A 15,881-nucleotide genomic window follows, 5' to 3' on the forward strand; every position below is an offset into this window, starting at 1 on the left:
AGTTACACTCATTTAACATTAGAGTGGACATTGCACTTTAGAATACAGCTGGAGGGAATAATCTTGTATTGGCAGGGCCTCATGAGGGTGAGAATGGTTGTAATCTCCTTGCCAAACAGAACTGCAGGGAAGCTGGCTGGACTAATCTGTACATAAGTAAACTTAAGGACCTGCTTGATGATAGGCCTGTTTATAGCATCTCACACAATTTTAAGGTTACTCCTATTTAACATTGCCAAACCACCTACATTAAACAAAGCCCTAACACGCACAAGTTTATCTGCAATTATAATGGCAAATTAATGATTTTCCAAGATAGTCTTTCTTGCCTTTAGAAAAAGATTAATCTCCAAAAGTTCTGACGGGTTCTTTGAGGAAAAGTCCCTTTTAGCTACCCAGCAGGTGTTCCATACACAGAAATGGATATTAATAGTATTTTTCATGTTCTGTATGTTATTTTAAATCATCGTCATTATTTGTATTATTGCAGAGACCAGAGGCCCCACCTGGGATTGGGGCTCCATTCTGCTAAGTGCTATATATGAACTCTCTCGCTGGTCTGAGGAGCCTTCAATCTAGAAAGAAAGAAATAAAAGAGAGGGAAAGGGATACAACCACGGGTGGTTGGTGACCCAGCTTTTGGGGGAAGCTAGTCCCCAGATCCTCCCCTTGTACCTAAGGCCCTGCCTCCCTCCCCATCTGCCCCCAGATGCTCTGGCCAGCAGCGCTCCCAGCCCCTGTGCTCCAGGCAGCAGTGCTCTGCTCCAGGCGGCAGTGCTCCCAACCTGCTGCTCTGGGCAGCCAGGCAACAGTGTTCCCAGCTCCAGTGCTCTTGGCGGCCAGGCGGGTGACCAGGCGGGCGGCCAGCCCCAGTGCTCCAGGGAGCACGGCCCCAGCCGCCCTGTAGGAAGCAGGCCAGCCAGCCAGCCCCCAAGGCAAATCACTCTGGGAACTGAAGGAGGGGGCCTGGGTTGGGGCCAGAGCATGGGTAGGGCAATGCAGGGCTGTTTGGGAAGGCACAGCCTACCCCTGCCTATGCTACCCGCCGCCCATGGATACAACACAAGAAAAGTAATCCATTTGTTGGCTGAACAACTCTACTTAACTTGTGTATTTTTTTAATTAGCTACAGTACTGCAGCACTATCTACCAATATCTTCCTATCAGAGTTTTTTTGAAAAGAATTCTAATGGAGGCTTTCACAGCCTCCAACTAACCCCCTTTTTCCTCTGCCTTCCTCTCTCACACACACTACTAAAAACAGGCATCCATTATACTATCACTATAATATGGCTTCACAATGGAGCCCTTTTATCATAACATTTATCCACTCTTGCTCCTAAATCTATTCCCATTTCTGTGCGGAAAATGCCACCCTTAATATAGATATAAAAGTAGAAAAAAGGGGGTGGGAGAGAAAAGTGATAAAGGAGGAAGGAAAATAGGTGACAGAAGGTTTTACCACTATGTATTTAGTCAAACATGGAAGCTTTCAAGATGTTGCTTTCTCCCTCCTGATGTTCTCCTCAAGTACACCTCTACCCGGATATAACGCAGTCCTTGGGAGACAAAAAATCTCACCGCGTTATAGGTGAGACCGCGTTACACTGAACTTACTTTGCTCTCCCCTCCCGCCAGTTCCTTGTTCCCTGACTGCCCCCTCCAGAGACCCGTTTCTAATCACCCCCAGGACCCCGCCCCCTACCCAATCCCCCTGCTCCCTGTCCCCTGACTGCTCTGACCACTATCCATGCCCCCCGCCCCCTGATAGGCACTCACTGGCAGTGGTGGGAAGCAGAGCAACGTGGCCTCAACCCACTCCACTCCGCCACCTCCCAGACGCGGCGCTCCACTTCCCAACGCCAGTGAGTGCGGGGAGGTTGGGGAAAGATGTCCCCCGTACTCACCTGAGGCAGGAAGCAGAGCGCCGCAGGCTGGGGCCGGGCTGCTCTGCTTCCGCCGCTGCCGGTGAATGTGCGGGGGGGGGTGTGTGTGGAATCCCTTTCCCCAAACCTCCTCCCCAGGGCGAGGGAAGTGGAGCGGGCTGCTCTCGGCCTCCTGCTAATCCCCTGGGCCACTCTGGGACTGCAGGGCCCCCAAAACTGCCCCTCCCCACAGCTCCTGCCTCCTAGACCCTGAGGGAGAGCCCCTGACCCTCTGACCCTTATCCAACTCCTCAGCCCACCCTTAGCACGCTGCTCAGAGCAGCGTATCAGAGCTTTACCATGTTGTATGCAAACCTGTGTTATATCAGGTCACGTTGTACCAGGTAGAGGTGTAGTTGTGGTAGACTTGATTCCTTACTTTGGTAGCTACTAAATACAAATGACTTGCATCACTTCTAAAAGAATTGCTGAATTTCTAAACCAACAGAATCCATATTCCGACTTTTGCACTCACTTCTCAGAAGTCAGCAAGGGAAAATAAAAGAAACAAAGTTAAATTTATTCTCAAAGTAAACAAAAAATCTGCAGGGAAATCTACAATACTTAACCAAAAAATTGACAAATTCTCTCTAAACAGTGATGAATATGTAAATGGAAAGGGGAAGGAACAAAACTAGGAAGTTTGCTAAGTGAGGGATGGAACTGTTAAGTGGTCATGAACATGTGGCTGTTGTGTGCGCATACACATTACTTTATTATTGACAGTTTAAACTTGATGTGGTGTTTTACAGTACCTATAAAGCACGTGTTGGAATTTACCAACTTCACTACTCCTGGGGAAATTCTGTGGACTGTGCGACCACAGGAACCGCCCTTCCCCGCCCACAGAATTCCCGTGCTTCCTTGCAGAAAATGGAAGGGAAGCTGCACCTGCAGGAGGATGTGGGAGAGGAGACGACCACAGGCACAGTTTGGGGGGGCCTGCCTCCCCGAACAGAGGCAAGGCATAAGAGGACACATGGGGTTATGCGCCACTGCCCTCCCCACCCACCCCTGCTCAATTCTGCAAGTGCAGAGCTGCCCAGCTGAAGGAGGCTGCATTTTGGTTCTGCTGACTCTGCAGTTGAATGCTGCCTCCTGGATCCTAATGCCAGTCATGCTCCCCTTCTTTGTAGGGAGAGCCTTCTTGTTTTTTGTGCAACAGTGAGTGCCTGTGTAGGACTGGGTAAGGAGGGGGGGGGAATGAGGGAGTGGGGGTGAGGAGCTATGGGGAAGAGGCAGTGGAGAAGCAAGAGGGGGTGGAATAGGGAAGGGGGAGGGGAATGTGGGAGTGAGGCATAGGTGCTGGATCTATGGTATATCTAAATGTTGGGCCTAAACTAGACTCACCCCCTCTCCTGCCCCTCTGGCTTGAAGTGGTATGATGTTATCTGACTAAAATATGACCATATAGATAACTATTGCAACCACTGTTACATATTTGCAACAAACCTTGTACAAAATGTGGCATGTAAGATGTCTATGAAAAGGTTATGATTTGCTGGTTATGATTATGCTATCTGTATGCACATATTTTTGTATTTGAAGTTACAAGAATTAGCTCTATACCTGGATTTCAAATGTTTGCTCCTGGGGTAACATCCACAAGGTATTTAGCCTGCACATCTTGGAGGGACTATTCAAATTAAGTGGGTCATCAAGAAACACTTAACTGACAATGGACCATGGGAGAAACCCATCTACACTGAATGGACTGTCCTGTAAACCTTCAGTCTGGGGTACAGGTCAGGGATCGGCAGCCTTCCAGAAGTGATGGGTGAGTCTTCATTTATTCACTCTAATTTATGGTTTCGCGTGCCAGTAATACATTTTAATGTTTTTAGAAGGTCTCTTTCTATAAGTCTATAATATATAACTAAACTATTGTTGTATAAAGTAAACAAGGTTTTAAAAATGTTTAAGAAGCTTCATTTAAAATGAAATTAAAATGCAGAGCCCCCTGGACCAATGGCCAGGACCTGGGCAGCGTGAGTGACACTGAAAATCAGCTCGTGTGCCACCTTCGGCACTTGTGCCATAGGTCGCCTACCCCTGGCACAGGTAATGATTTCCTGCTGTGACAATGCAAAATTATGCATGGACATATAACTTGCCCATGTGACTCCAAACACCATCTTGTTACTGTAATTTTCCACAGTAAGAAAAACGGGATTCACTCCACATGGCAGAAGATATAAAAGGCCCTGGAAACACCTCCATTTTGCCTCTATCCTGCTCCAGCCTCATTCCTGCTCAAGCCTCTGGACTATGAACTTCTACTAATGGGAACATTCTAACCAATGGATGAGGACCTTCCAATGATTTGGAAGCAACCAGAGACTTATCAAGCCAGCAGTTTATTCCATCACTACTACAAACCTAAACCAAGAACTTTGCAATTACTGTATGTATTTGATTCCTTTAACCAATTTTAGCTCTCACCTTTCTTTTTATGAATAAACCTTTAGATTTTAGAAACTAAAGGACTGGCAATCAGTTTGACTGTTGGGTAAGATCTAAATTATAGCATCATAGAAGATTAGGGTTGGAAGAGATCTCAGGAGGTCATCTAGTCCAACCCCCTGCTCAAAGGAGGACCAACACCAACTAAATCATCCCAGCCAGGGCTCTGTCAAGCTGGGCCTTCAAAGCCTCTAAGGATGAAGATTCCACCATCTCCCTAGGTAACCCATTCCAGTGCTTCACCACCCTCCTAGTGAAATAGTGTTTCCTAAGATCCAATCTAGACCTCCCCGCCCTGCAACTTGAGACCATTGATTCTTGTTCTGTCATCTGCCACCACTGAGAACAGCCAAGCTTCATCCTCTTTAGAATCCCCCTTCAGGTAGTTGAAGATTGGTATCAAATCCCCCCTCACTCTTCTCTTCTGCAGACTAAACAAGCCCAGATCCCTCAGCCTCTTCTTGCAAGTCATGTGCCTCAGCCCCCTGATCATTTTCGTTGCCCTCCACTGGACTCTCTCCAATTTGTGCACATCCCCTCTGTAATGGGAGGACCAAAACTGGACGCAATACTCCAGATGTGGCCTCACCAGTGCTGAATAGAGGGGAATAATCACTTCCCTCGATCTGCTGGCAATGCTCCTACTAATGTAGCCCAATATGCCATTAGCCTTCTTGGCAAGAAGGGCACACTGCTGACTCATATTCAGCTTCTCATCCACTGTAATCCCCAGGTCCTTTTCTGCAGTACTGCTGCTTAGCCAGTTGGTCCCCAGCCTGTAGCGGTGTATGAGGTTCTTCCATACTAAGTGCAGGACTCTGCACTTGTCTTTGCTGAACCTCACCAGATTTCTTTTGGCCCAATTCTCCAATTTGTATATAGATTGATCTGCATATGTGGCTGGTCCTTTGGGATCAGAAGAACATTTGAAGAGACTGGTTTTAAAGAACCATTCATCTCAAAATCCAGTGTTTTTGGTGGGGATATAAGAACTGGAATGCCTAGGAAGTCATAAAAGCAGTTTTCTTGTTAGCCAGTGTGGTGAAACAGAAGTTTAGACTTGGTCTACACTTTGGGGTTAGATCGAATTTAGCCATGTTAGGTCGACTTAAAAATGAATGTGTCCACATAACCAACCCTGTTCCTTTGACCTAAAGGGCTCTTAAAATCGACTGCTGTATTCCTCCCCAGCAAGGAGAGTAGCACTGAAATCGACTTTTCTGGGTCGAATTTGGGGTAGTGTGGACACAAATCGACAGTATTGGCCTCCAGAAGCTATCCCAGAGTGCTCCTTTGTGACCGCTCTGGACAGCACTTTGAACTCCAATGCAGGAAAAGCCCCAGGAACTTTTGAATTTCATTTCCTGTTTGGTCAGCATGGCGAACTCAGCAGCACAGTTGTGACTATGCAGTCCCCCCAGAATCGTAGTGCACAGAATGTTTCTATGCTCCCCCTATCATCTCCATCCCTGAGGTTATCGCAGATTAGAAGGCAAAAAATAACGCACTCGCCATGACATGTTTTCCGAGCTCATGCAGTCCTCCCACACTGATAGGGCACAGCTTAATACATGGAGGCATTCAGTGGCAGAGGCCAGGAAAGAATTAAGTGAGTGTGAAGAGTGGACGCAGGACACGATGCTGAGGCTAATGGGGGAGCAAACAGACATGATGAAGCATCTGTTGGGGAAGCAAATGGACATGATGAAGTGTCTGTTGGAGCTGCAGGAAAGCCAGCAAGAGCACAGACCCCTGCTGCATCCACTGTATAACTGCCTACCCTCCTCCTCATGTTCCATAGCCTCCTCACCCAGATGCCAAGGAATGTGAGGGTGGAGGAGGGGTCGCTCCGGGCACCCAGCCACTCTACTCCAGAGGATGGCCCAAGCAGCAGAAGGCTGTCATTCAAACAGTTTGATATTTAGTATGGCTACAATAAGCAATGTGGCCTTGTCTTTCCCTCTGCACCCATCCCAGCTGAGCTACCTTGTCTGTTCTCTTTTTTTAAAAAAATTAATAAAGAAAGAATGCATGGTTTCAAAACAATAGTTACTTTATTTAAAGGGGGGGTGGCTGGCTTACAGGGAATTAAAATCAACAAAGGGGGTGGGTTTACATCAAGGAGAAACACACACAACTGTCACACAGAAGCCTGGCCAATCATTAAACTGGTTTTCAAAGCCTCTCTTTGCTGTGCTCTTCTAATCGCCCTGGGGTCTGGCTGCTCAAAATCTGACACCAGGCGATTTGCCTCAACCTCCCACCTCGTCATAAATGTCTCTCCCTTACTCTCACAGATATTATGGAGGACGCAGCAAGCAGCAATAACAATGGGAATGTTGGTTGCACTGAGGTCTGACCAACAGCGCCAGTGAGCTTTTAAATGTCCAGAGGCACATTCTACCACCATTCTGCACTTGCTTAGCCTATAGTTGAACTGCTCCTTACTACTGTCCAGGCTTCATGAACAGATCCCCCAAGCTCGTCGCTGGGGAGCAGGAGAGCAGAGCTGCAGGGGAAGTGAAGGAGCCGTACACCATGCCCTGGAGGTTGCTAGGAGCTGGGCAGGGAAGATGTTCCCAGAACCCTCAGCCAAGCTACATGTCCGACGAGGGCAGTTACCAGTCCTACTGCCAGCAGCACCCAGGAGGACCAATATGGATCCCCTGAGCTCGTCACTGGGGAGCAGAGTTGCAGCAGAAATGGTGGATGATGATGATTAGCAGTCCTACTGCACCATCTGTTGTGAAGGCAAGGAGCTGCTGCAGGTGCTTCTGTGTCAAATACTTGGAGGTCCAGGTAGGGCAAGGAACCTCAGCCAAGGCAAAAGAGTAAGACCCCTGCAGCCGTTATATGCATCAACCACAGAAGTGCTATGGTGTGTTACAGTGCCGACTGGACTGGAATGTACGGCTGCAAGACTTCTTCACCAGCGACAAAGGACAGAAATATGATGCACCTAAAATCTAAAAAGGCCCACACATTTCTCAGAGGCACTACCCTTGATAACAAAACCTCAGTGATTGCATTGGCTACTTGGATCACAGCAGCCCCTACAGTAGACTTGCCCACAACAGCAGCGGTGACAGTGAGCTGAACAGGCTCCATGCTTGCAGTGATATGGCATCTGCACAGGTAATCCAGGAAAAAATAAGCAAAATGATTGTCTGTCATTGCTTTTACGGAAGGATGAGCGACTGATGACATGTACCCAAAACCATTCGTGACAAAAGTCCATGAATCTATGAATGTTTTTGCCCCATCAGGCATTCGGAGCTTATCCCAGAATTCCAATAGGCAGCGGAGACTGCAGGAACTGTGCGACAGCTACCCACACTGCACCACTCCATAAATCGACGCTAGCCACAGTAATGAGGACACGCTCTGCCGAATTAATGTGCTTAGTGTGGACATACGCAATCGACTGTATAAAATCCATTTCTAAAAACCAAATTCTATAACTGACCTAATTTCATAGTGTAGACATACTCTCACTTTTGTTGCTGGTTTGGTATATCTTATGGAAGAATAACCACCAGTTTGGGGTCGTGTTTGCCCTATTTCTCAGCAGTGTGTCCTGAATTTGGCACTCTCAGTTATGACCCACTGAAGCACAGTTACAAGTGGTTTTCATTATATACAGGGTTTACAGTTTGGTTCAATGGCTCTCAGCACCCCCACTATATAAACTATTCCAGCATCCCTGAAGGGAAAGGGAGGGGAGGGGAGACATGGGGGGTGGGGGAAGAGATGGGGAAGAAAAGGGGATAAGGTAATCATGGAGGCAAGCAGGAGCCCAGCATGCAGCATCCCTTCAGCAGCAGCTAGGGCTCCCCTGTTAAGCAAACCCATTGGACTCTCACCCTGACAAGCTCTGCCCCCTACCCCAGACCTCTACCCCACTGAGCCCCAACCAGCTTCACCAGGACCCCCACTCCATCAAGCCCCACTCCCCCAGCACTCAGACCCGCTCCCAAGCTCCCCAGACCTCCCCGCTGAGCCCCATCTCCCCACACCCAGACCCCCTCGCTAAGCCCCAACCACATTCATCTGGATCCCCTGCAGACTCCCATTGCCCCTGAACCCAGAACCACTCCCCTAAAAAAGCCTCTGTGTATCCAGATCTCCCACTGAGCTGCCTGCACCCAGACTGCCCACACAGAAACCTCTCCCTGCCCACACCTGCCTCCCCCCACTACTAACCACTTCCATATTGGGATCCTGCTCACACCTGGTGCACAGAATCCACAGGTTGGGATGGAGAGCGCATTTCTTGTTCTGCAACAGGAGGTGAGGAGTGACTGGAAGAGTCATCAGTGGACATAATGCCAGCTGTTGCAGGTAAGGGTACCATCTCTGTCTGGACCATGTGGGAGAAATCAGTATGTTTGCTTTTTCTCTTTTCACTTTCAAAAGGATTTTCAGTAACAGAAGGAATGGGGGATAGGCATAAAGAAGGCCCTTGTCCCATGGGAGGAGGAGAGTATCTCAGACTGTTGTCCAATCCCCACTCTGGAGCAATATTGTGGACATTTCTTGTTCCAGTAAGTAGCGAACAGGTCTATTACCAATGTCCCCAATTGTCAGAATATGTCAGAGTACCACCAAATCTCTCTCTCATTTGTGGTCGGTGTAGGAATTTGTGGCTGAGACTGTCCATCGTTGTATTGTCTACTCCTGGTAGGTAGGCTGTTCATATTAAGATATTATGGGAGAAATCTCAGTTCCATAGTTTTAATGCCTCTACGCACAGGGAATGAGACCTGGTGCCTCCTGTCAGTTTATGTAACACATGCAGGCCATATAGTCCATGAGGAAGTGAGCACACGCGTTTCTGACTGCTCTGAGTTTGAGCAGGTTGATGTGGAGGCATGCCTCTGCTGGAGACCATTCGCCCTGTATTGTGTGACCATTGAGATGCACGCTCCATCCTAAGAGGGATGCATCGGGGGGCAGGAGTAGAGATGGGGGAGACTGAACAAATTGGATTCCTATACAGACATTTACTGGGTCCTTCTATCAGTCTATGGATTGCTTGACTCTGGTGGGTACAGACAGAAGTTTGCTTATGTTGTCTCTGTTCGGCCTGTAAAGTGAACCAAACCATGCTTGGAGACATCTCGTGTAGTCTGGCATGAACAATAACCAATGTGCCCACGCCCATGTGCCCCAAGAACTGGAGGCAACGTCTGGCCAAAATTTGGGGACTGGATGATGCTGTCAGTTCACAGTCCTCCCATTGGATCTTTGGGCAGTCCAACTTGTTCTGTCACCTCAGAACCATGCATACCCTGGGTACCAGTTTTAGGCGGCTTCAGAGCCGTTGGTATCAATGATATTGATGGAACCACGGATTGTTTTTGGCTTGATTGGGGCTTGCTATGGGGAGTCACAGATCTTCTCTTAGTGGTCTTGTGTGACTGTCTTGTCTCGTCTATCTGGGCTCACCTCCCTTCAAAGTAGAAAGCTGCAGTGAGAGTTCCTACCAGGACTCTGGCTGTTGAAGGGCCAACTCCATGAGCAGGAGTTTGAGCCTTACTGCTCTGTCTTTCCTGGACCTGGGCTTCAGTTCTTGGCACAAGCCACACTTTTGTGGAATGTGCTCCCCTCCTCCCTCAACTGAGGAACTTTTTGAAGTACCCCTGCCCATAGGCGCCAACTTTCTCCAGAGCCGCTGCCCCCCCCGCCCCAGCCCCACTCACATTCCAACCCCATTCTCAGAGTCCCCGTCCTAACTCTGCCCCCTCCCTGCCCCTACTGGATCCCTTCCCCAAATCCCCGCCCTGGCCCCGCCTCGTCCCCCAGCACGCCACGTTCCCGCTCCTCCCCCCACCCTCCCTGCCCCGCAAATCAGCTGTTTCATGGTGCAAGCGCTGGGAGGGAAGGAGGGAGGAGAAGCAAGACCCTGTGGCGTGCGCGCAGATGAGATGGAGGCAAGCTGGAGTGGGGGATGGGGCGGGGAGCTGCTGGTGGGTGCTGAGCATCCACCAGTTTTTTTCCATAGGTTCTTCAGCCCCAGAGCACCCACGGAGTTGGCGCCTATGCCCCTGCCGTCAGGGTTGGCAGAAGGCAAACCTTTCTTCTTAATTTTTTTAGGCACAGCCCAATAAAATATAAACAAAGGGAAGCTAAAATTAGCAAATCTAAAGGGAGTTTGTCATAAGTAGATAGGTAAGGGTTAATTTTCTTTTACCTGTGAGGGGTGGACAGGGGGAAATCAAGCACCTGACCAGAGGACCAATCAGAGAACTGGATTTTTTTTAAAGTCTGGGAGGGGTTTTTTGTTTCTCCCGGCTATGGATTGAAACAGCTTTTCTGCTAACTCCAATCTTCTTTCTAATATTCTACTATCAAGTGTGAGTACAAAGGAAACCAAGCAATAGGCTGTTATGTGCTTTGGTTTGTATTTACATGGGTGTAATTGCTGGACTGGTTTAAATTGGCTATTTTTTGAATCAGACTGTGTATTCCTAATTCTTATAAGCAAGAGCCTGTAATTGACATCTTAATGCAGTGGGTTATATTTTTCTGTATTTTCTTTCTTTTTATATAAAGTTTCTTTTTAAAACCTGGTTGAGGTTTTTGGTTTTTCTCTGGTTAGGCTACAGGAAAGGGGGGGTGGAAAATCTCTTTATGTTAGCTTTACTAGGTTTGAATGCATCGCCTTAGGGAGAGGTTGATTGGCCTCTTTGTTTTGTATTCAAGGAGTTAAGTACTGCATCGCCCAGGCTCACCCAGGGAGGGAAGCTGGGGATCAGATAACGAGGAGACAAGGGGGAGGAACTTGTTTTCCCGTTTGAGATAGGAGACCCAGGGGTTCTGGGTCTTGGGGGGTCCCCCAGGGACGATTTTGGGGGGCTTCAGTGTACCAGGCACTGATTCCTGGTTGGTGGCAGCGAGATCAGAACCAAGCTGGGTATAAGCTTGTGGGGAGTTTCATGTTAAGCCCCCAAATTTTGGATGCTAAGGTCCAGATTTGGGACAGAGGCTTTATCACAGAGTTAATGATCTGCAAACAGCTCTAGCTCCATCTCTAGCCGGGGCGGTTGAAAGAAACTGAGGAGGGTTGTCTGCACATGCTGGCTAGCCTCTTGGCAGGCGAGGACCAGCGCATGTGCAGGCAGAATCGACTCCTAAGGAAGTTTGATCAACAACGCAGGGACACACACACACTCTCCTACAGTGGAACACCCATACGCACACTACTCAAAGAAGGGGAAATTACTCAGGGGCACCAAAATAAAGTGAACAACTGGCAATTAGTTATACGATCCTCACATTAAAAAAAAGGCCAGAATTCTTCAACACCTTTCTCTCCTTCCATTCTCATTTACTAGAATGCCATCCTAGCCTTCATCCACTTTGGTTTAATGATCACATAATTTTAAATTATATGCATTTAAAAACTACCAAGATCCTCCCTGCTTGTCAGTATTAGACAAAAGGTACCTATCAGTAAACCTTTATGAAGGTTTATAGGAGTCTTTAGCTTACAGGAGACTTTTTTTTTTTTTTTTTTTAAAGATATACTTTAAAAATTACAGATGACGTATTCTGATATGGCATATGAACTGAATAAATGATGGGTACTAACTGTTTCATCTGCAGCAAATTATGTCAAAGAAAGCATGAGGCATATGCAAACTGGTAATTCAAAGACCCATGGTATTAACTTATAATTTAATTAAAACGGTTACTCACCTTCTCATAACCGTTATTAGAGATGTGTTGTTCATGTCAATTCCAATCAGGTGTGTGCACGCGCCACGTGTATGGTTGTTGGAAAGTTTTCCCTTAGCAGCTCCCTTTGGGTCGGCTGTGGAGTCCCCTGGAGTGGCGCCATCACGGTGATTAATATATGACCCAGCCAACCCAAATCCCCTTCAGTTCCTTCTTGCCAGCTACTCCAACAGAGGGGAACAAGGTGGGTATTGAAATGGATGTGAAAACCACACCTCAAAGAAAAAAGTTATGAGAAGATGAGTAATCGTTTTTCTTCAAGTGCTTCTTCAAGTTGATTCCAATCAGGTGACTCCCAAGCTGTACCCCGGAAGTCAGGTCTGAGTTCAGGAATCGATGACTGGAGCACAGCCCTGCTGATTATCTCTGGCATGTTGGGTGATAGCATAGTGAGAGGTAAACGTATGCACCGATGACCAAGTTGCTGCCTTGCAGATCTCTTGGTATCAGGATCTGGGCCAGGAATGCAGCTGACGAGGCTTGTGCCCTTGTGGAATGTGCAGTAAGAGTTGGGACTGGAAGCTTAGCTAACTCATAACATGTGCAGATGCAGGATGGGATCCAGGAAGATATTCTTTGAGATGAGACTGAGAGTCTTTTCATCTGGTCTGCTACTGCCACGAACAGTTGGCTTGACTTCCCAAATGGTTCCATGCGCTCGATGTAGAATGCTAGCACTCTCCGAACATCCCGTAAGTGCAGCCTCTGCTCTTGGGTACCGGTGTGCAGCTTAGGATAGAAAATGGGCAGAAAAATGTCTTGACCATTGTGGAATTGTGACACTACTTTGGGAAGGAAGGCTGGGTGAAGCCTGAGCTGCACCTTGTCCTTGTAAAAGACTGTGTAGGGTGGGCCAGATGTCAGAGCCTTTAATTCGGATGCCCTCCTGGCTGATCTGATGGCTACCAGGAAGGACACCTTCCACGACAAATAGAGCAGGGAGCAAGTTGCCAGTGGTTCAAAAGGGGCCCCCATGAGACTAGGGAGGACTAGGTTAAGGTCCCACGGAGGAACCGGTTACCTAATCTGTGGCTATAGGCATTGCAAGCCCTTGAGGAAATGTCCTACCATGGGGTTAGCAAACACAGAGCAACCAAACACTCCCAGGTGGAAGGCTGAGATAGCAGCAAGGTACACCTTGATGGACGATGCTGCGAGGCCCTGCTGTTTGAGATGCAGAAGGTATTCCATGATGACTGCTATAGACACCTGGAGTGGAGGTGTGTGTTGCTGGGCACACCAGCAAGTCAATCTCTTCCACTTGCTAGATATGTAGCTCTGGTGGATGGTTTCCTGCTTCCGAGTAGAACCTCCTTACCAGCTCTGAGGATAGGAGCTCCATGAGGTTTAATCATGAAGCTTCCAGGCTACGAAGTGGAGGGATTGGAGGCGGCCGTGGTCCTGAATGATCAGATTCGTGCTATCACTCTGCCCCATCTGGGTGTTCATTGAGAGCTCCAGAAGCGTAGTGTACCAGTGTTGACAGAGCCATGCTGGGGCCAGCAGAATCACCTCCACTTTGTCCCTGCGGATCTTGAACAACACCTTGTGTACAAGTGGGAAGGCATACGTGAGAGTCTCCCCAGGGTAGCAGAAACACATCCATGATTGAACCCGGGCTGTGTTTCTGGAAGGAGCAGAATACTGGGCACTTTCTGTTGCTCCGGGTGGCAAATAGGTTGACCTGGGGAAATCCTCACCTTTGGAAGATGGGTGGAAGAACATCTTGACAGACAGAGCATTTGTGGTTGCAGAATGATCTGCTGAGGTGATCCACTAGCTCAATTCTGCGCTCCTGGGAGACAGGATGTCCCCAGGTGAATGGAGTGGACTATGCAGAACTCCCATAGTTGGAGGGCTTCTCGACATAGGGGGTGTGGAACAGGCTTCTCCCTGTTTGTTGATGTAAAACATAGCCGTGGTGTTGTCCATCATCACTGTCATGCTCTGGCCTTGCAGCGGGATTGGAAAGTTTGGCATGCCAGTCGCACTACTCTGAGCTCCCCGATATTGATATGAAGGGAGAGCTCGTCCTGCAACCACGAGCGCCCTGTGTTCGAAGATCTCCCAAATGTGCCTCCTGACCCAGATCTGATGCATCCATTACCAGGGACAAAGAGGGCAGTGGGCTGTTGAAGGGGACACATTCACATACCATCTAGGGGTTGAACCACCAATGTAGGGACTCAAGTTTGTGTTGTGGCACCATCACTACTGAGCCCGGCCTGTCACACCTCAGGCGATATATCTGGGCAAGCCATGCTTGGAGGGGTCTCAGTCTCATTCTGGCATGCCTGAATACGTATGTGCAGGCCACCATGTGTCCAAGGAGACTCAGGCATCCCCTTGCAATAGTGGTCGCCTGAGGCTTTGAATAATATGTGCCATGGCCTGTAAAAGGATCTCTGATTAATTCTATTCTTTGGGTCAGAGATAAGGTTGACTTCTTCATTTTGAGGAGTCCACACAATCTCTCAAAAGTGGACCTGACCAATCGTACATGAGACTCTACCTGCTCCCTGGTACAGCCCCTGAACAGCCAGTCGTCTAGGTATGGATATATCTGCACTTGCCTCCTTCAGAGGAAGGCTGCTATGACCAACATTCACTTGGTAAATACTCTGGGGACTGTTGACAAACTGAAAGGGAGGATCATGAACTGGTAGTATCTCTGGTTGACCACAAACCAGAGAAAACGTCTGTGCATAGGTCGAATGGCTATGTGGAAGTATGAGTCTTTCATGCTGAGGGTGGTGTACCAGTCTCCACGATTCAGGGAAGGGATAATAGTGCTCAGGGATACCATGCAGAACTTCAGCTTCACCATGAACTGGTTGAGTTCTCACAGGTCTAAAATGGGTCTGAGGAACCACCCCCACTTTGCCTTGGGGATTAGGAAATAACGGGAATAAAAACTCTTGCCCCACAGCTCTTGAGGAACGTCCTCCACTGCCTCTATGGCGAGGAGCGATTGCACCTCCTGGATAAGGAGTTGCTTGTGAGATGGGTCCCTGAAGAGGGATGGGGAAGGGGGATGGGAGGGAGAGGAGGAGGAGAACTAGAGAGAATATCCCACTTCTTCCATGTGAAGAACACAGTGATCTGATGTTATTTGGGACCAAGCATGGTAGAAGTGGGATAGACAATTCATAAAACATGGATCCGGTGGTGTGGTGGGTGCGCCCCATTCTCGGACGCATCTTCAAAAGGCCTGTTTAGAGCCTGATGAGGGTTTGGACTGGTATGACCTTGCCACAAAGGGAGATTGGAAGGTTTTCGCCTGCCATTCCAGCCCCTTCGTCTATAAAAATCCTGCCTCGGCCAAGGAGGATATGAGCGTTGTTGTTGTTGTGGTTGGGGCTTAAAGTGCTTGTGTTGGGTTGCCGGCATATGCATTCCCAACGAGTTCATGGTCACCTTGAAGTTTTTCAAGCTGTGCAGCTTGGAGTCTATCTGTTCCTAGAAGAGCCCTGTGCCCTCAAAGGGAAGGTCCTGCAGGGTTTGCTGCATTTCCAGGGGTACCCCAGATGCTTGAAGCCATGATGTTCTCCTCAAGGTTATGCCTGAGGAGACGGTACAGGCGGCCAAATCCACCAAGTCTAGGGACTCCTGTACAGAGGTCCATGTTATTGCCTTCCCTTCCTCTATGGTGGCAGAGAATTCAGCCTTAGAGTCTGCAGGGATCAACTCTTTGAACTTCAACATGGAGGTCCATGAATTGAAGTTATACCTACTGAGGATAGCTTGCTGGTT

General features: G+C 48.4%; 1 protein-coding gene across 25 annotated transcripts in view; it reads right to left on the reverse strand.

The window, feature by feature from the left end:
- The window catches only part of RAF1 (Raf-1 proto-oncogene, serine/threonine kinase), a 134,385-nt gene that overhangs the window by 24,849 nt on the left and 93,655 nt on the right, over window positions 1-15,881 (reverse strand). The gene's annotated exons all lie outside the window — the stretch shown is intronic.

This window comes from Chelonoidis abingdonii, chromosome 17, assembly GCF_003597395.2.
Source record: "Chelonoidis abingdonii isolate Lonesome George chromosome 17, CheloAbing_2.0, whole genome shotgun sequence".
Classification (NCBI taxonomy): domain Eukaryota; kingdom Metazoa; phylum Chordata; order Testudines; family Testudinidae; genus Chelonoidis; species Chelonoidis abingdonii.